A 22,025-nucleotide genomic window follows, 5' to 3' on the forward strand; every position below is an offset into this window, starting at 1 on the left:
AAATAAAAAAAATGAATTACTTTTGCACTGAGAAAACAAATACTAAGGAGTAGCCCACCTTACTATGCGGCCATCGCCGTCTCAGCATTGTTTTCCAACCTTCAGGGTAAAACGATGGAAACCCAATGTTTCCAAACTTCTGTACAGAGGGTCGCTGTTGTTACGTACCTTTTCGAAATTAACCCTCTAACAGTGTTTTCTTTAATATGCGAGAAAAAGTTCTAAAACAATGTTTTCAAGGATAATTATGATCCAATAAAGTCGAAAAAAACATCCATTCTTTACTATCTTTTTTAGTTTAGGCGCTAGGTGAGAAAATATAAAAATTTTTTGAAACTCTTTTTGCTTCTAAAATTCACATTTTTAGTTTTTTCAAATTTTTTAAATAACATATACAAAGCAAGGGGTAATTCATAATCAATCAGATTGGCTCGAGTTCCCAAAAAAATATATGGGTTCCCCGGGTTTCCTGAAAAAAATGTATGGGTTCCCCAACCAGATTGGCTCGAGTTCCCTGAAATGAGTTACCCCTCGATACAAAGTAGAATGACATATCTTTCAGTAAAAAATAAATTTATTTTAGTCAGATAACTTTAAATCGGTATTTTTATGGAAATTGGAAATGAATTTTTTTGCACAAATATTTTTTGTTGCTTTTTCTCTGACCTGTCACACAAAACTGGGAATAGCACCAAAACGAAGAGTCAAAATGAGTTCAAACTTTCAAGAGATGTTTATAAGACTATTACCGAGGACACTATAGCACTTTTAAATAAATAAACCCTTTATTGTCGCTGTAAATGTGATTTTTGTGAAGACCGCCTGGAGGCGGTCTTACCCGTTAGAGGGTTAAAAAAAATGCGCAAAATGGCTTTATGAATCCAGAAAATTTGCATACACACAGGAGATTTGTTCCAAATAAGTTACTGAATCGCCTTAATGGCCTTAATATACGCTAATTAAATTTTTAAGACTAGGTCATAAGAATCCTTGTAGTGCGTCAAGAAAATTTGCATACATTTATAAATATATTGTTGCGATTTCATTTGCGATTTTCCGAAATAAAACAATTTTTCGCTGTAGGCTATAATTTTTACGAACATCTCATAGAAAATTGCAACTATAAGAGAGTGTAATATTTTACTCCTCAGTTTGGAAAGAGGCTGGAGTTTGGTAAGAAATAAACTCTGGAGATCTACTTTAGTTCGATCTCTGAAAGAACCACCCCGATGCTTCCGTGGGTGGGTTTGTGACGGCAAAAGATATATAAATTTATTAGGGGTGGCATTAATGAGGAATGGCATTAAATATGAGTAACCTACCTTATATATTTATCTATTAAACCTGCTCAAACAGTGCTTTGGCATTAGGTTTCTGCCATTGTAAAATTTAAAATGCAAATTTCCAAAAAACCAAATGCTAAGTGATTTCAATTCTGCTGAAAACATGTATTTTCAGCTTAATTTTGCTAACTTTAAAACTAGACTTTCGAAGCTATGCCATTTGGTTAACACCTTTTGTTCGAGAATTGCTGATCGGTCAGCATTTTTTTGCTGATCGACTGAGCAAAAATCTTCTGAAAATGCTGCCTTTTCAGTTAACTGTTCTCGCTGGGTTGTAACATCAAAGTTTGAAAGATTACACAGCCAGTAAAGAAGCATTTCTTTCGGAAGCTGGTCATCAACGCCATCAACGCTAAAGCTGTCTATACACTAGGAAAAAATTTCATCTATATATTAAATAATTTGAATAAAATTCAAATTCAAATTCAAATATTCGCAATCAATATGTGATATTGATGAAAATCGCCTACACATTAGTAAAATATATAGACATAAATTTGGATTATTGAATGAAAATAGTCTAGTGTGTACGCAATTTAAGACGGCAACAGATGCATGGGAGGGTGGGAAATGTAGAGTTGAAATTTTTGTATAAAATAATTACAGTAGACTCTCAAATTCGGGCATTTGGGACCGAAATCTCACCTGATTTAGAGAGAAATTCGGGCGTTAAACTATTTGAAATGGAACGATTTTTTGTTCATCTGCATACTCATATTAATTTTATATACTCATACATATTGTGAACCGCATTAAAACTTCTTAATAATGCAAAATCACATTATAACTAAGTCCAACCGTGGTAAATTGGGCATATATACTACATTTGATAAACTTAGACAAACATGGAAAATGTCAACAAGCTTTTTTCAAATTTAACTGCCGCCCAAATTAAAAGTAGCTCGATCGTAAAAGAGCCGAATTAGTGAGAGTCAACTGTATTCACAAATATTTGTTTCAATAATGTAAAGTGTATTGAAGAAATATTTTTTAAAGTAATATTTTAAATTTAAATTATTTCAATGCTTAAAAATAATGTATCCCCGATAATGACAAGGCGGATTTGGAAGTAAAGAAAGCTGCAAATGGCGAAGCCCCCACTATTACTGATATAACCAAGAATGGAATAAAGTCTATCATCGTGAAAAATCAGGAGGATAAGTGTTCTGAATGGGTAAGAAGGAAAGTACGAGACTTTACTGCAACTCTCTCCCCAAACATAAAAGGATTTTCATTAGCTCCAAACACTACAACAAATGAAAGTACCACTATAGCAAGGCTCCGAATTGGACACACAAGATTAACGCATAAATACAAAATGGAACGTAACAACCCACCTGTATGTGAATATTGTAACGAAAAGACATTCCTCATATTCTTAACATTTGCCGGAAATACATTGGACCAAGAAATAATATTCTAGGGAACCAATCCATAAAATCCTTATTGTGTGACCCGTGTGACCCTATGGGTCACAGTAAAATAATAAAATTCTTACAAGATGTTGGACTACAAATAGAACTGTAATATGCCCCTGATCGTTCCGACGGGTTGACCGGGCGGTCAGTGGCCACGGTACCTGAATTCTTAAATACTATACAAACTATAAAATAAGTGACTTTCTATAAAATTAATATACACTATAAGTAGTAAGGATTGCGCAGAGTGATGTAAATAGCATAGTCGCTGATTCAAATGGGCGTGCGCGCAGAATGATGTGGCTGACGTCATGATTGCGCACGATGATGTTGGCGACGTCACAGAGGGTGGGGGCTCTGGTCGATGTGCTACCATCAGGCCAATCCCCTGCTCCCCGCCCCCCGCTCCCCCTCCCCGCTCCTCACATTTTTGATTTTTAACTTAAATTCTAAATGAATATGGAGCACAATGATGTGATTGAGCACGATGATGTGATTGAGCACAATGATGTGATTGAGCACGATGATGTGATGAAGCACGATGATGTGATGACGTCACGGGGTTTAAATTTTGAATGTTAAACGTTTCGGACGCCATTTTGAATTTTGGCCGCCATTTTGAATTCGTGTCCGCCATTTTGAATTCCCATCCACCATTTTGAATTTTGGCCACCATTTTGAATTCGTGTCCGCCATTTTGAATTCCCATCCGCCATTTTTATTTTCATCCGCCATTTTTTTTATTACCGAACGCTGCTCCTATTTTTGTTCGCCATTTTTAATTTCCGATCGCTATTTTTATTTTTGTCCGCCATTTTTACCGACCGCTGCTCTTATTTTCTATGCGCGCGCCCTCTGTTATTCCTATTATTAACTATTTCCGTAATTTTTTTCGCGACATGAAAATTTTTTGGCCCGATGGTGGACCCTTTCTCATGTATTTTTTTTCTCCCTATACAATTTATATGGGAAAAGATCTGCCATGCCTAAGAATTGATCACGGGACCTCTCGGTTGCGAGTCCAATACCTTGTCCATTATGCCACTCGTGGCATGATAGAAGGTTTGCCAGAAGTCTTTCCTATGCATTAAGCGGGATTCTCTATAGTCTCTGGCCTATATGCACTGTCCAAGTGTGGAAAGATGCAAATGCAATATGAGACCTTTTCGCGCGCTCGAGACCATATGGGAGAGACTATTTGTATGAGTCTTTGCGCGACAATTTGATTCCTTCAGATGAATGAAGCAACATGGAAAAAATGTCTTGCAGTGCACAATATAATTGTAAAATTGAGTGGAATTTCGCAATATTCACTAATTTTACTGGCGATAAGAACTATCAATAATTTTCATTGGTTATTGAACAGCATGATGTTGATGCCGTCATGCAATTTAAACCAATTTCATTGGATATTGATCAATAGATATTGAAACGTCATTGAGTTGAGATTTGCATGTAAACAGTTTTTTGTTTTTCAAAGCATGCAACTTTTGAGCTTGCGTATTTCAATATTATTTGAAATATTTAACTTTTTTCTTTAAATTGTAACATAAATTGCCGAAAAATATCTTAATTCTTCACTTACACGATTGTATCTCACATCATTCACATCTCTTGATGATATGATCAAACGACCAATTTTATGCAATTTGTCTAAAAAATATTTTTCATTCAGTTATTTCAGATAAGAAGTGATAAATTTCGTGAAATATATTGAATTTCTGCTTATTGCAGATGGTGACTGCCATGAAATTTCAAGAATCTTAGTTTCAGATCCTCAATTTTCAAATAAACAAACTGATGATCAAAGATGTTGCTATACATTTTTATGCAGTTGTGCGGGATTATTCGAAATTTGCGCTCCTGTATCATGCATAAAATAAAAGAATTAAAAGATGAATGAAAAAAATGTCAATGTGGGCAAAATTTCTTGTCTTGTGTATGAATCATTTAACTCTCTTGATCGCAAGTGGGAAAGTATGTAAAAAGTGTTAGATTTCTCATAACTTTGTATTACAATGTTCTTTTTCTCTGACATTAGAGAATTTTTACAACATTACAGAACAAAATTATTCAAAGTGAATTATTGATTTGTGTTTTCTCTTATTTTAATTTAGCAAATATGAAAAAATCTGTAAATATATGTACAATATTTACCTAAGAATTTGATTATGTGGAGAAATGGCAGCAGAGTAAAATAAAATAGGAACCAACTTTTCATACAAAATTGATTTTTATGAATGAAATGTTGTATACACTTCTATAATTCGGTACCTGGGATGCTGAATTAACTTATGCATTTTTCATTGATGACTCATTATCAAATTTATGTATATTTCTGTGGCACATATCACAAAATAGAAGATGAAATCCTCTTTCTTTAGTAGAAGATCAATTTTTTTAAGATGACTCTCAGTAGAATAGGCATAAAAAATAAAATTCAAGCGATACTCACTAAAATAAAGTCAAAGATTTGCGTTCTTACACTCTGATAAAGAAATTTAGCCTTGCACTCACTAGCACTTCATCACTGAATACTATTAATTTTAGTTTTTGACCGTAAAGCTTCATCCTCCCCCTGAATAAATGTTAACAAAATTTAATTTATTACATTGAAAAACAATTTTTTAAAAAAGTAACTTCACTTGTTATTTAGAAAAAAGTTCTATTTGCCCCTCGCATCCTACCTCTAGACTTTATTCTGAGATATGAACATGACATGACATGTCCAAACATGTTTCATCGTGTATGAAACAAACATTTTGCATACGTTTGCATAATTTTCTCGGGAAATTTCGTCAGTACGATCAAAAGATCCTAAAATATTTTATAGGAATTTGAACATTGGAAAAAAGTCTCATTTGTATCCCTGATTTATTGATGAGTGGAAGACATTTTCTTAGTGAAAAGTGATAAATCACAAAATAACTTATCTGAAAATATGGAGACAAAAGAAAGATCACATCAAGTTCCAAATGTAATGAAGGCAAAGCAGCACTTCAACAAATATAATCCTGATCCTGCTGAGGAACTTCGAAAGGATGAGGAACAATATGCAAGAAATCGACAACAAAATACAACTCCTGAACTACTGAATGCATACACCTATTTTCTAAATCGAACATGTACATTGTTTATCACGATCGGGTTTTCTCCAGAGAATTTTTCACCAGTTGCTAAAATATGTGCCGTAAGCTACTGGGATGGAATTGACGCTGTAGAATTCACCCAAAATACATGGACAACGTTCTGTGCCAATGAACAAACTTTAAGGAAATTATTGGGAGAGGATGCTGGAAAGGATGATGCCAACATGAAACTGGAGTTGCTGAATATTCAACTTGACAACTGCGTGAACATTCGTAGTTACTGCGCTGTGGAAAATTCTGAACTACTTATTCTCAGCCAAAATAATGGAATTGATCGTTTATCTCTAAATATTGCAGAATTTGAAAAATTAATGTTACTTTCTGAATTTATAAATGCAACTTTGATTTACAATAGTTCTGTACAGTGGTATGTACAAGAATATTTTGAGAGATACAGCAATGTTTGTAAATCTTTAGGTGTGCAAAGATTGGAAAATTCTAATTTTTCAAACAGCAATACTTTTGATCCACCAGTCAATTATTTTCGCCTGTTTCATGAAATTCCTTTTGTAGCAAGTAAATCAAATATTTCTTAAAATGTAACATGTGTATAAAAATCAAATGATGTCAAATAAAAAGATGAGAAAACGTAAATGTAAATTGTTTTAATCTTGTATATTTGCAATCTGAATCCTCTTAAGATAAGAAGAATGAAGAAAAAAATGAAACTTCAATTGCACCAGGGTTATGCATTATGCCAATATTTATCTATACCAACATTCCCTTTTCATCTCAACATATTAGGTGTGATTCCTTCATAATCACACCTATTTGCTATGTGAGCAAGATTAAAGTCAATGAAATAAAATTATTTGTGAGAATTTTGTCTTGTTGTGAAAAGAAATTGTTTTACAATCAATTATTTCAACATCACACAATGTTTCATCTATGCATCAAGAAAAACACGACATGTTTCATTGATGCATCATGAAAAAAATCAATATGAAAATGCACTGAAAAATTTTACCAACATAAAAAAATCTGCAGAGAGATATCATATTTTTTATCATCTTGCATTTTTTCTGCATCAAAATATTTTCTTCACGTGAAAAAAAATCTTCAAAGTGGCGTCTGTCATTTTTTCTCAACGTAATCTGATTTTTTCTTTGCAGCATTAGCAGGATTGTTTTAATTACATTTTATAGCACAATCAAAATGATTGTATCGAACTTCTTTGACAAAATCTACTCGATTGCATGCAACTACTTTTAAACAATTCACATGATTCCTCATGTTGATGGCAACATAAAAACAAAAAAAATAATGATACTTTGATCAGATGCGAAAGAAAACTCATTTCATTGTTTTACAATCAATTTTATTTATAACTTAGTCGGTTGTAGTTTTTCATTACACAAAAAAATGTTGACTTCATTTTTGTTTTCTTCACGAGAAATATATTCTTGTAGTCTCAACGTATGGCTCTCGGCATATAGGGCAATGTCTTGTTTTTGAAGCACATCCTTGACAAGCAGCAACGTGTCCACAAGGTAGGAAAGCGGTATCGTATTCATTGTTGTAGCATATTTTGCAGATTTTATGTGATTGCTGTACAATATCGTATTCTGCTTCTACATTATCACAATCCAAAATTTGATCGCCAAAGAATATCTCGAACAAATTATCAATTGTATTTTCATCATTAGTGTTAAAGAATTGTACCATCAATTGTTTTTTCTCCAAAATAGTCATGCTTTTTCCATTTTTTCATTTTTCTTGAAATTTTTTCCACTACACCGCGACGTAAAATCTCATTTTTGTTTTCATAAAGTAGGCCGATCATTTGCGCTATTGTCTTTTTATGTAAAATAAATTGCACCAAATCAGACTCTGATTTTTCTTTTGCCAAAGCTTCTGCTAATTGTCTCAAGCTGTGCGTACTCATTGCGATATAGATTTTTTCTGAGTGATTTTTTAAGATACACCATGTTAAATAATTGTGAAAAATGTTTGTAATGAACAATTTTCAACGAAAGAAAGAAAGGGGAGAGGGATTTTTGGGTTAAAAACGCTCTAAATTTATACTTTTAACTTTTTATTGCAAATGATATAGAAAATTATACATCACTACTAGAATTTTCAGATGAATATACATGATCTGAAGCAGGTTTCCTAGAATAATATAACGTTTGTTCCTCAAAATCAGATAAAAAATCTTCCGCAGGTACTTGATCTCCTTCTGAATCAGTCACATATTCTACAAGGTAAAGATTTTTCTCCTGTTTTTCAAAGTATTTTTCTGTGAGCTTATCTTTTCTTTTACACATGAGTTGATCTTTAACTTCTTTGTTAGACTCCTCTACCTCACTCCTTTGAATTTTGTGTAACTTCTCAGAAGCTATGTCACGTTCCATTTTATTTAAAATTTCTTCTATCCAAGATGGTGGGTCATCGGAATGTGGTCTTTTTCGTGTAAATCTTTCCAGAATTTTCTCAGCTTCTTCTTTCGTAGGATTATGATTTATCAAAAACTGCAAAACAGTTTCGTCAAATATAATTTTTATGAATTTCTTTATTCAAAAATATGGAACTCACCATGTTATTGTGTATCCGAAATATGTATTCTCCGTGAATTAGGTTGGCCTATCTTTCGTAAAACAAACTTATTGGTTTGACTGTCGATTATAGAATAACAACAATTTTACACACTTGGTTGAAATATCCAGTTCAAGTTATGCATCACTTAAAAAATTATCCAATATTGCGAAATTCAAATATTATTTTTCAGACATGCAATGAAAAATGTCTCATAAAAGTTTCAAAATTGTACGATATTTTACTGGAAAAACACCATACGTGATAAAAAGATGAAATTTGAGATTTTCCCTCTTTGTATGCACTAGGACATGTTTCGAACAAGACTTAATGGCCCTAGTAAAATACACTTACACGATCGCAACTTTTCTTTGAAAACATCCATTCCCAGTTGAAATATGATCCTCTGCACACGTGCAATTAGGATTTTTTTTAATAAAAATACTAAATTCCGGAATGATTTCCTGGAAAAGCATCATTTGCAACAAAAAAATGAAATTGGAGATTTTCCTTTTGCATGGACATGTTTCAAACCTCTCCTGTAGAATCCACGAAAATCGTTTTTTTAGCGCACATATTCTTGATTTATGAGTGTCAAAAACGTGTAGATCCAAAATTTGGGCCCGACCTGATGAGGTCGCATTTCATCTCGGACAAAATGCACATACACCAATTGTACTGGGCATCCACCCCCCCCCCATACCTCTATACCCCCCCACAAGCCCCTTCTCAGAATCCGATGACGTCATATTTAACTTTTGCATTAAAATTTACACATTACACTCATTTTTTAACGTATTTTCCCACTTGACTTGGTTTTGATTTTGAGGAACAAACGTTATATTATTCTAGGAAACCTGCTTCAGATCATGTATATTCATCTGAAAATTCTAGTAGTGATGTATAATTTTCTATATCATTTGCAATAAAAAGTTAAAAGTATAAATTTAGAGCGTTTTTAACCCAAAAATCCCTCTCCCCTTTCTTTCTTTCGTTGAAAATTGTTCACTACAAACATTTTTCACAATTATTTAACATGGTGTATCTTAAAAAAATCACTCAGAAAAAATCTATATCGCAATGAGTACGCACAGCTTGAGACAATTAGCAGAAGCTTTGGCAAAAGAAAAATCAGAGTCTGATTTGGTGCAATTTATTTTACATAAAAAGACAATAGCACAAATGATCGACCTACTTTATGAAAACAAAAATGAGATTTTACGTCGCGGTGTAGTGGAAAAAATTTCAAGAAAAATGAAAAATGGAAAAAGCATGACTATTTTGGAGAAAAAACAATTGATAGTACAATTCTTTAACACTAATGATGAAAATACAATTGATAATTTGTTCGAGATATTCTTTGGCGATCAAATTTTGGATTGTAATAATGTAGAAGCAGAATACGATATTGTACAGCAATCACATAAAATCTGCAAAATATGCTACAACAATGAATACGATACCGCTTTCCTACCTTGTGGACACGTTGCTGCTTGTCAAGGATGTGCTTCAAAAACAAGACATTGCCCTATATGCCGAGAGCCATACGTTGAGACTACAAGAATATATTTCTCGTGAAGAAACCAAAAAATGAAGTCAAGATTTTTTTGTGTAATGAAAAACTACAACCGACTAAGTTATAAATAAAATTGATTGTAAAACAATGAAATGAGTTTTCTTTCGCATCTGATCAAAGTATCATTATTTTTTTGTTTTTTATGTTGCCATCAACATGAGGAATCATGTGAATTGTTTAAAAGTAGTTGCATGCAATCGAGTAGATTTTGTCAAAGAAGTTCTATACAATCATTTTTGATTGTGCTATAAAATGTAATTAAAACAATCCTGCTAATGCTGCAAAGAAAAAATCAGATTACGTTGAGAAAAAATGTCAGACGCCACTTTGAAGATTTTTTTTTCACGTGAAGAAAATATTTTGATGCAGAAAAAATGCAAGATGATAAAAAATATGATATCTCTCTGCAGATTTTTTTTTATGTTGGTAAAATTTTTCAGTGCATTTTCATATTGATTTTTTTCATGATGCATCAATAAAACATGTCGTGTTTTTCTTGATGCACAGATGAAACATTGTGTGATGTTGAAATAATTGATTGTAAAACAATTTCTTTTCACAACAAGACAAAATTCTCACAAATAATTTTATTTCATTGACTTTAATCTTGCTCACATAGCAAATATGTTGAGATGAAAAGGGAATGTTGGTATAGATAAATATTGGCATAATGCATAACCCTGTGCAATTGAAGTTCATTTTTTTTCTTCATTCTTCTTATCTTAAGAGGATTCAGATTGCAAATATACAAGATTAAAACAATTTACATTTACGTTTTCTCATCTTTTTATTTGACATCATTTGATTTTTATACACATGTTACATTTTAAGAAATATTTGATTTACTTGCTACAAAAGGAATTTCATGAAACAGGCGAAAATAATTGACTGGTGGATCAAAAGTATTGCTGTTTGAAAAATTAGAATTTTCCAATCTTTGCACACCTAAAGATTTACAAACATTGCTGTATCTCTCAAAATATTCTTGTACATACCACTGTACAGAAGTATTGTAAATCAAAGTTCCATTTATAAATTCAGAAAGTAACATTAATTTGTCAAATTCTGAAATATTTAGGGATAGACGATCATTTCCATCATTTTGACTGAGAATAAGTAGTTCGGAATTTTCCACGGCATAGTAACTACTAATGTTCATGCAGTTTTCAAGTTGAATATTCAGCAGCTCAAGTTCCATATTAGCATCATCCTTTCCAGCATCCTCTCCCAACAATTTTCTTAAAGTTTGCTTGCTGGCACAGAACGTTGTCCATGTATTTTGGGTGAATTCTACAGCATCAATTCCATTCCAGTAGTTTACGGCACATATCTTAGCAACTGGTGAAAAATTCTCTGGAGAAAACCCGATCGTGATAAACAATGTACATGTTCGATTTAGAAAGTAGGTGTATGAATTCAGTAGTTCAGGAGTTGTATTTTGTTGTCGATTTCTTGCATATTGTTCCTCATCCTTTCGAAGTTCCTCAGCAGGATCAGGATTATATTTGTTGAAGTGCTGCTTCGCCTTCATTACATTTGGAACTTGATGTGATCTTTCTTTTGTCTCCATATTTTCAGATAAGTTATTTTGTGATTTATCACTTTTCACTAAGAAAATGCCTTCCACTCACCAATAAATCAGGGATACAAATGAGACTTTTTTTTCCAATGTTCAAATTCCTATAAAATATTTTAGGATCTTTTGATCGTACAGACGAAATTTCCCGAGAAAATTATGCAAACGTATGCAAATGGTTTGTTTCATACACGTTGAAACATGTTTGGACATGTCATGTTCATTATTTTCAGAATAAAGTCTAGAGGTAGGATGCGAGGGGCAAATAGAACATTTTTCTAAATAACAAGTGAAGTTACTTTTTTAAAAAATTGTTTTTTTCTAATGTAATAAATTAAATTTTGTTAACATTTATTCAGGGGAGGATGAAGCTTTACGGTCAAAAACTAAAATTAATAGTATTCAGTGATGAAGTGCTAGTGAGTGCAAGGCTAAATTTCTTTATCAGAGTGTAAGAACGCAAATCTTTGACTTTATTTTAGTGAGTATCGCTTGAATTTTATTTTTTATGCCTATTCTACTGAGAGTCATCTTAAAAAAAAATTGATCTTCTACTAAAGAAAGAGGATTTCATCTTCTATTTTGTGATATGTGTCACAGAAATATACATAAATTTGATAATGAGTCATCAATGAAAAATGCATAAGTTAATTCAGCATCCCAGGTACCGAATTATAGAAGTGTATACAACATTTCATTCATAAAAATCAATTTTGTATGAAAAGTTGGTTCCTATTTTATTTTACTCTGCTGCCATTTCTCCACATAATCAAATTCTTAGGTAAATATTGTACATATATTTACAGATTTTTTCATATTTGCTAAATTATAATAAGAGAAAACACAAATCAATAATTCACTTTGAATAATTTTGTTCTCTAATGTTGTAAAAATTCTCTAATGTCAGAGAAAAAGAACATTGTAATACAAAGTTATGAGAAATCTAACACTTTTTACATACTTTCCCACTTGCGATCAAGAGAGTTAAATGATTCATACACAAGACAAGAAATTTTGCCCACATTGACATTTTTTCATTCATCTTTTAATTCTTTTATTTTATGCATGATACAGGAGTGCAAATTTCGAATAATCCCGCACAACTGCATAAAACTGCATACCAACATCTTTGATCATCAGTTTGTTTATTTGAAAATTGAGGATCTGAAACTAAGATTCTTGAAATTTCATGGCAGTCACCATCTGCAATAAGCAGAAATTCAATAAATTTCACGAAATTTATCACTTCTAATCTGAAATCACTGAACGAAAAATATTTTTTTAGACAAATTGCATAAAAATCGTTTGATCATATCATCAAGAGATGTGAATGATGTGAGATACAATCATGTAAGTGGAAAAGTATGATATTTTTCGGTAATTTATGTTACAATTTAAATAAAAAAGACAAATATTGCAAACAATATTGAAATACGCAAGCTCAAAAGTTGCATGCTTTGAAAAAAACTGTTTACATGCAAATTTCAACTCAATGACGTTTCAATATCTATTGATCAATATCCAATGAAAATGGTTTAAATTGCATGACGGCATCAACATCATGCTGTTCAATAACCAATGAAAATTATTGATAGTTCTTATCGCCAGTAAAATTAGTGAATATTGCGAAATTCCACTCAATTTGACAATTATCTTGCGCACTGCAAGACATTTTTTCCATTTTGCTTCATTCATCTGAAGGAATCAAATTGTCGCGCAAAGACTCATACAAATAGTCTCTCCCATATGGTCTCGAGCGCGCGAAAGGTCTCATATTGCATTTGCATCTTTCCACACTTGGACAGTGCATATAGGCCAGAGACTATAGAGAATCCCGCTTAATGCATAGGAAAGACTTCTGGCAAACCTTCTATCATGCCACGAGTAGCATAATGGATAAGGTATTGGACTCGCAACCGAGAGGTCCGGAGATCAATTCTTAGGCATGGCAGATCTTTTCCCATATAAATTGTATAGGAGAAAAAAAATACATGAGAAAGAGTCCACCATCGGGCCAAAAAATTTTCATGTCGCGAAAAAATTACGGAAATAGTTAATAATAGGAATAACAGAGGGCGCGCGCATAGAAAATAAGAGCAGCGGTCGGTAAAAATGGCGGACAAAAATAAAATAGCGGTCGGAAATTAAAAATGGCGAACAAAAATAGGAGCAGCGTTCGGTAATAAAAAAAAATGGCGGATAAAAATAAAAATGGCGGATGGGAACTCAAAATGGTGGACACGAATTCAAAATGGCGGCCAAAATTCAAAATGGCGGATGGGAATTCAAAATGGCGGACACGAATTCAAAATGGCGGCCAAAATTCAAAATGGCGGTCAACAGTACTCTGCTGGATAGCCAATAAGAATCAACAGTACTCTGCTGGATAGCCAATAGGAACCCTTAACCAACAAGAAGAAGTGGGGTGGTGGGGCGCGGGAGTTGGGTAAGGGGGGCGGAGCTTGGCCTGAAGGTAGCCCATCGACCAGCATTACTGCACCGTGACGTCACAAAACAGTACTCTGCTGGATAACACAGGTGACGTCACAACAGTACGCTGCTGGATTATTACTACTCTTAAGGTTTTTTTTGTTTGATAGGTATAATCAACGGCTACAACATACTAAATTTCCAGCCCGATGCACAATGGAATTTTTGAGTTATTTAACTTTTAAGATTTAAAAAATTTTCTTTTTAAAAAAAGCGCCCCTAGCGGTGGTTTTATGAACTTGTGATGTTAGAAGGGGAAGTGGCATTTCACGAGAGCTTTTCAAAAAGCTTTCACTTTTTAAATTCTGACAATTATAACCGGAGTTATGGCCATTTTAAGAAATTTTTTTTGGACCCTTATAGCTCGGGTCAGGGGGGTCGGGGGACCTTAAGTTTGGTATTGATGGAAAGCTCTAAGGCCCAGCTATAACATACTAAAATTTGAGTCCGCTGAATGCCATAGGGGCGGAGCTATTGAGAAAACAAAAAAAGGGGGGTCTTCAAAATGGCGGAAGGAGGGGGTGGGGGGTGGGGGGGTCTATGCACTAAGTTGCAATTTTCACCCGATATATAACCTTTGCCGAAAACCGCAAGTCGATATCTTTTTTAGTTTAGGAGCTATTAAGCTCCAAAGAGCGGCCGGCCGGCCGGCCGGCCGGGAACGTAACTTAGCCACATATATATTCGGAATCAGGAAGTGGCGAAACACATTTTGGCCAAATTTGAGGTCGATCGGACGACATGAAATTTTGTTAGGATTATAGTAGGTGAGATTGTTAAGAATCTCACCTAATAACATTAAGGTTTTTATTTTCTTGCTACTTTCCTTTTGGACCGAAATATTGAGAAATTAGGGTTCTTAGAGCAGATTTTCGATTTAGGGGAGACGGGGGAGGTTTGGATTGGGGCAGGGGCATGTGGGACGAGGCGATTTTTTCATTAATTATTAAAATAAATGGGATTTAACCACTACTTAATCGTAGGCAACATTAAGATGTATATTAACTAAAAGAATTGATAACCTGTTTTATGGTATATAAATTATATAAACATTTTTTAAAAATTGATAAAAAGAAAAAGAAAAAGAAATTGATTGAGCCAATTTCTAAAAGGTAAGTTTGTGACTATTCTCATAATGTTGGGGCAAATAGTACCAGACATTGGGGTATTATCATATTTTGATTCGCTTCATTACTGGCTTCCGTAAATTTAAGTAAAATACCTAGAGGATATATTTTCATAGAAAATTAATTCATCTACACCTTTGTAAAACATCGCTTTCTCTGCGAGAAAAGTGAGAAAACGAGAAAAGCGCTTTTCAAGCTATTTTAGAAAAAAAAACACACACAAGAGACTGTAAATCGTTTGACCAATGCAAACATCAAGGCGAGACATGATAATGACGTTTCTTTTCGCCGTGAGACATCAGAAATTGCTTCGCTTTTTTGTTTTTTTTTTAGCTCTATACCTTTTGTTACTTTTTACCCGAAATGGCAATTTTTAATAAAAGGATTTCTGGAGAAAAGAACTTTTGTGAAATTCTAAAATAGATAGTGGTTTCGTATTAAAAAAATCCAAATTATTTCGAAAATATTCATCAGTGCATCACTTTTGGAAAATAACTAGGTAATAATTGTTATCTTCTGCGAAGAAAATATTTTAAAAATAGGGCTAAAAATTTCGATATTCTTTATTTTCTGAATTTCTTGTTCGAATTCTAAGAAACTTACGACATTGAAGAAGGTCTATGGAGGCAATCTATAGAAAAAAATTTGAGCCGCTATCTTTTTTACCTTGGAAGATATTGAATTTTGAATTTTTCGATTTGTGACTTTTTACCCCTATTAAATAAAATTAAAATACCTACTATTAAAGCATTTTATACTTGCAATTAGTTCTGTATTGTAAACTACTGTTTTTTATTACAGATTTTATTTTAAATAAAAATTATTAGGCTTTTTTTTGTAATACTATTTGATTTTATTTGCAATAATATTTGGTGACATTTTTATAAACCTCTTAGCTGAACCTAAACCTCTTACTCTAGCTGAATTTAATTTCCTTCAAGTGAGCTAAAATTTTAGAAAAATCCTTGTCGCAACTCCCTCATGAATATTTGATACCTAGGTAGGGAAAGGCTTTAAGGCTTAGCAGTTACTTTAGCTTCGAACACATTATTTTTTCTGTATTCTTTTAATGTATCTGATCTATATTTTTCAGAAAATGTGTGACAGTTGTTAAAATATGTATATTGCGATAGGCCAGATTCATTAAAGGAATATGGGAAAAATGTGAAGTGTCCGAAGCCAGAGTGTGTGCTAAGCCGGAAAGCTTTCCCTTACTAATCTTTCCTTTTCCTGAAAAGGACTATGTGTGAACAAATTCATTGTGAACATTAAAATAATCAATCAGTACAAAATTACAGTCATATGAAGTTTCAAAGCTTTCCCTTAACGCTAAAAAAAAAACCTTTCTCGATTGCATCGAGTCAGCAACAAATGTCCAGTTCGCAGATTAGAATGTTATTAATCCGATAGAGTCTTTAAGAGTGCAATATAGGATCCAGCACTTTGAAGAATCTGCAAAAGGAAAATGTTTCTCATATCTTTAAAATCCATCTTAATTAACTCTTGAACATGCCGTTGTTAATGTTGGTAGCGTTAGCTGGAACAGGCCCATTTGGAATGTGAATCCTTTCCTTGCTCGCATCATGCAGAGAATTAGAAACTTCCTCTGACTAGGAGATCCAACATACCATTCAGAATCGTAGATTCCTTCAATAAGATCTTGACTTCTGGTCGTTACAACCTCGCCACTGAAGGTCAGGATGAAGATCTGCGCAATTGCTGCGCAAGAAATTCCAATGAAGGCAGTTGTAACAATCCAGTTGGGCATCTATAAAAATAATCTCGTAAATCGGTAAGCTTTCCTGCTTCACATTACTAATTCTATTACAAGAGCACAGCTCTAGCCACATAAAAATATAGCTAGACTTGTACCCATGTAGCTCCTATGAACAAGATTAGGTATCTATTAACTTACTGAAAGAAGAGTGTATAAACAGAAGCATACGACAAAACAGTCAAAAAGGATAAAAGGTAGGATTGCTGATCGAATTAGATCTTCAAAAATTGTACAAGCATTAAGAATTTCGTTGTGATACTCAATTACTGAACTAAGTTGTCTAAGAACTTCTCCGTCTTCCTTCCGTTCTAAAGAGAACTTAATCCGTTGATACCTCTGGTAGATAATTTTAAAATGTCCAGCGAGATAAAAGCAACTCTCCAAGAAATAAGAATCAAAAGCACAACCTCCGATTATAGTGGAAACCGTTAACATGTAGTAAACTAACATCGATATCTCATATGCAGGAGTATACTTGATAAAATCTATGTAAGTTATGTTGTATGCGGTTTGCCAAGTTGCATTTCCAACTGTGTACTTCTCATATAAGGACATGGCTGGTGGCAGAAATACCCACCTGAGAGAAGGAAACGTATTAGAAATTTACTTAAATCCTTGAATCAAATAATACCAGGATATTCCTGCCATCAAGCTTATGAAGTTGACCAAAGACACGATATTTGTAAAGGGTTTGTGTTCCATCAGAATAGCTTTTTCGTCCTTTTCCGCTGCAAATAAAATATTTTCTTGATTTGTAAGTGACTGTAAGAAGCTCAAACTTACGAATTTTCCAATATTCAATTAGTCGTCGATAGAAGTCTCCCATACGTCCGATCTTCAAGTAAATTGTGATGATTTTAAAGGTGTTTACGGTGAAACCTATGGCAACAGTTGAGCAGGTAATCATTATTACTATATCCGGATATTTATCGTAACCATTGTAGATTAGAGACAACTTCGCGATTTCATGTAAGAAAATACAAAGAGTCGACCAGAATTTTAGTAAAAAATTATTTTCGTTCAAGCTAAATCCATTAAATTTTAAGAGCAATTTGGCGTAGAAGAAAAAATTGGGGTCTTCCATCTTAACAACTTCGTTTCCTAATCCGATGAAAAACTTCGAACCGTTGTATAAGTATTCTTAATTTGAGATAGTAATATATTTATTACAATATTACATATAATGAGGACAGTCGGAAAGCTTTACGGAAAACTGAATACGTTTTCAACTGTCAAATTTTCAATAAAGGTTAGTAATTTCCATAGTCATATTTTTCTCGGTATGATGTACAGTGGGTGTCAATATCTTGTTGTCTAATACATGTTTGAGAAATCAAGTGAAAAAAATGATAGAAAAAATCACTTTTTTAAATTTTTTTTTTGCAAATGAGTTCCGTGTAATCCAAAGATATTATTTATATTTGAAAAAAAAATTATTTCATATCAAAGATAATTGTTTTCCAAAAGTTGATCAATCTGAGGAGTCAAAAGTTTGTTGACAAATTAAAAAAAAACTAATTCAAAATGGTCAAACATGCAACCAACTTAATGTAAACCGGTTACATTTTGAGTTTATGTCATTTGAGAGGCAAATAGTGGATTTGTACATTTTTAACGTTGTCAATGGTAAATATATATGTGTAAGAGTGATGATAAATAATAAGAAATATTCTGTTTTTTTGATAATTTATAATTTAGGTTAAAAATGGCAAATTACAAAAAGTTAAAAGGAGGGAAATCGTCCAGAGATATTGTTGGAATGAATGAATGGGGGGTCACCGAAAACCGGTGGTCAATATCTCTTACCGTTTGTCAGCCATGATGGTGAGAAATAAAAAAAAAATTGGATTGTGAATCTCATGGAGTTCGAGGAGTTAAAAATGCCATTTTCGACGTAATTTCACAATGGCTCCGATCAGTAATAACCTTTCGAAGAGACAAAGCCACTCCAAAGCCAAGCCAAACCTATTCGAAAGGGAATCTACCGGGAGCCTAAAGTGCAAGTTCACGTACTCGCCGCTTTAGCACTAATTGTTCTGCCATTTCGAATTTCGATATTTTTGACACTTCAATCGTCAACAATGTCAACAACAGTGTGCAAAGTTTGTTGCAAAAAGTGAATTTTTGTGGAATTTCAAGATGGCAGAACGTCTTAATTGGACTTTCACTCAAAGAGATGTCCTTTTTAGGAACTTGCTCATTTTTGTGTAACTCGTCGGTTTAAACGTTCGAACTTCCAACGGGTTTTTTGGGAAAGTTCTCTCTGATATACCTTTGAATCGGTAAAGGAAAAACCTCTACCGGAGAGAGTTCTCAAATCGGGAAGGTTATTACTGAACGAGAGGAATGATGATCAAGAATGAGATGAAATAAATTCAATTCAATTCAAATTCAAATAGATAGCGGATTCGTATTCAAAGAATATCCAGATAATTTGGGAAATATTCACCAGCGCATCAAATTTAATATAAGTAGTTAATAATTGACATCTTCTGCACGGAAAATATTTAAAAAATAGGGCTAAAAATTTCGATATTTTTATTTTCTAAATTCCTTGTTTAAATTCTAACAAACTTACGACATTGAAGAAGACCTATGGAGGCTATCTATGGAAAAAATTTAAGCCGCTATCTTATTTATCTTGGAAGATATTGAATTTTAAAATTTTCGATTTGTGACTTTTTGCCCTAGTCTCCTTTATGTCTAAAACTAGGATAGGGATTCTGTAAGTGAAGTGATCGGTTAACTTGCATTTTAAATTCATAAATTTCGAGATTTTACGACGAAAAATAAAAAAAAAATTCGTATAAATAACACATCATCATGCTTTTGCCAATGTGATGAATCGTTCATTTTCTTGGTGAATCATTCACAAATGCTAGATAAATATTACAATATTTTCTGACAAAAAGGTTAAGGAAATATTTTTTCTTGCACAGTAACATAAGACTAGACTTTCCCAAAAAGAATTTGAGTAAATCAAGTATATAATTAACACCTTCTTTCTTGTATACACCCATTTATTTTCACCTTAATCACTACGTACCTTCAATTGTAGCATAATATCATATTTTACGACATTTTAATAAGCGGCTGGTGAAACATGAATGGATTGAATAAAGCAATTCGTCTTCCAAATCGATAGCATTTATTCCAAGGTCGTGTGTAATTCACTTAAAGAAGAATTTAATGCACTTTTATTTCCTTGTTTATTTTCAATTGAATCAAATAAGATGAGCTCTTAAATCTTACTGCTTCTAACTATCATACTTTCAAATATTTGTTATGAGCATTTGAGTATTAAAAGAGATTGAAGCACAATTTATTATTAAATATTTATTTTTTTGATTTTTCTTAAAGAAATTAAATTTAAATTCCTAAACCTATTTAAATTAATTACACATTTATAATGTGAAAAATATGTTTTATCAGTAAATTAGTAATAATGGTTAGTAAAGAAAATATATATTTTATTTTATGCTAAACTGTAGTTTAGCTGTATGGCATAAACCTCAATCTCAGTTCAACCTCTCGCTTGCTAAATTCCAAATTCTTAAAAAAAAATTCAATGGACATACCATTAGAATTCCAAATGAGGGAAATGCTAATTTGTAGTACCCCAACTAAAATTTATAGGGTGATAACTTATGCTACATTCGCATTTCTTTTTAAACAAAAATAAACATCAGGCACAGTTGTTATTAAGAATTTTATATGCAAAATACCCTGAGCATAAGATGTGAATTTATAAGAATTTATTAATTCTCAATAAATTCTTACAAATTACTTACTGATCAAAAAATTCTTGCAAATTTGCATTTTATGCTTAGCATATTTTACTTTACCTGTAAAATTCTAAGCAATGTTTCCTTCTAACTGAAAAGTTAATATTTTAGATATATTTTAAGAAAATGTTATAAATAACTGTATCAGTCCAAAGATCTCTAGAGAAAAACGGGATATATATTTGAAATGGTGAATTACAATAAAAAAAGGAAAACAAGAATTATTTCACAAATTTATTTTAGTAATAAATTCATAAGTACTAAATTACACAATACCTTTTATTTGTTTTTTTTTTATTATGTCTTTCTGTTTTTAGCAGAAATTCTAAGTAAAAACCTTAGTAATACTATACCTATGTTACAAAGCAAAATCGAGGATAGATTACATGAATTTAACGAAAACTAAATCTTTTATGTTATATGAAAATATTTTATTAAATTCTAATAATAAATAACTTACTATGAAATATTTGAATAAAAAATGGTTATAAGAGCTTCAATTAATTAATTTAATTTAAATAAATCGTTTCAGAGAAAATATTGGAGTAATCTGATATAGAATTTTAATACATGGCATTAAAAAATTCATTTTATTTATTTCTTTTGTTTAGAAAAATCTTGAAATTGAGATCAATGTATTTATGGGAAACAGAACTTTCTTAGAACATATTATTTTTCAAGTTACATGAGTATGACATGAAATGCTTACTAAGAAGATAGTGTCTTCAATAGAGCAATATACGATCCCGCAGTTTGAAGAATCTGCAATGATAAATTATTATTTTAATTGAACAATCACTAATCACTATCGAAAAGAAAAAAAAACAGATCAAACCGTTGAAAATGTCAAGAGGGTTAATTGAAAAAATCCCATTTGGAATGTGAATCCTTTTCTTGCACGCATCATGCAGAGAATCAAAAATTTCCTCTGACTAGGAGATGCAGCATACCATTCAGTATCGTAGATTCCTTCAATAAGATCTTGACTCCTGGTCGTTACAACCTGACCACTGTAAGTCAGGATGAAGATCTGTGCAACTACTGCTGACGAAATGCCGCAAAAGGCTATAGTAACGGTCAAGCTAGGCACCTACAAAGGATTACCCATAATTGTTTTTCAAAGAAGGATCATAAGAACTACATAACTTACTGATAGAAGAGTATAGACGCAACTACATATAACCATAGAGTCGAAAAGGATGAAGGGCAGAACTGCTGATTGGACCAAATCTTCAAGAACTGCACAGGC

The sequence above is a fragment of the Phlebotomus papatasi genome, chromosome 3, assembly GCF_024763615.1.
Source record: "Phlebotomus papatasi isolate M1 chromosome 3, Ppap_2.1, whole genome shotgun sequence".
NCBI lineage: Eukaryota > Metazoa > Arthropoda > Insecta > Diptera > Psychodidae > Phlebotomus > Phlebotomus papatasi.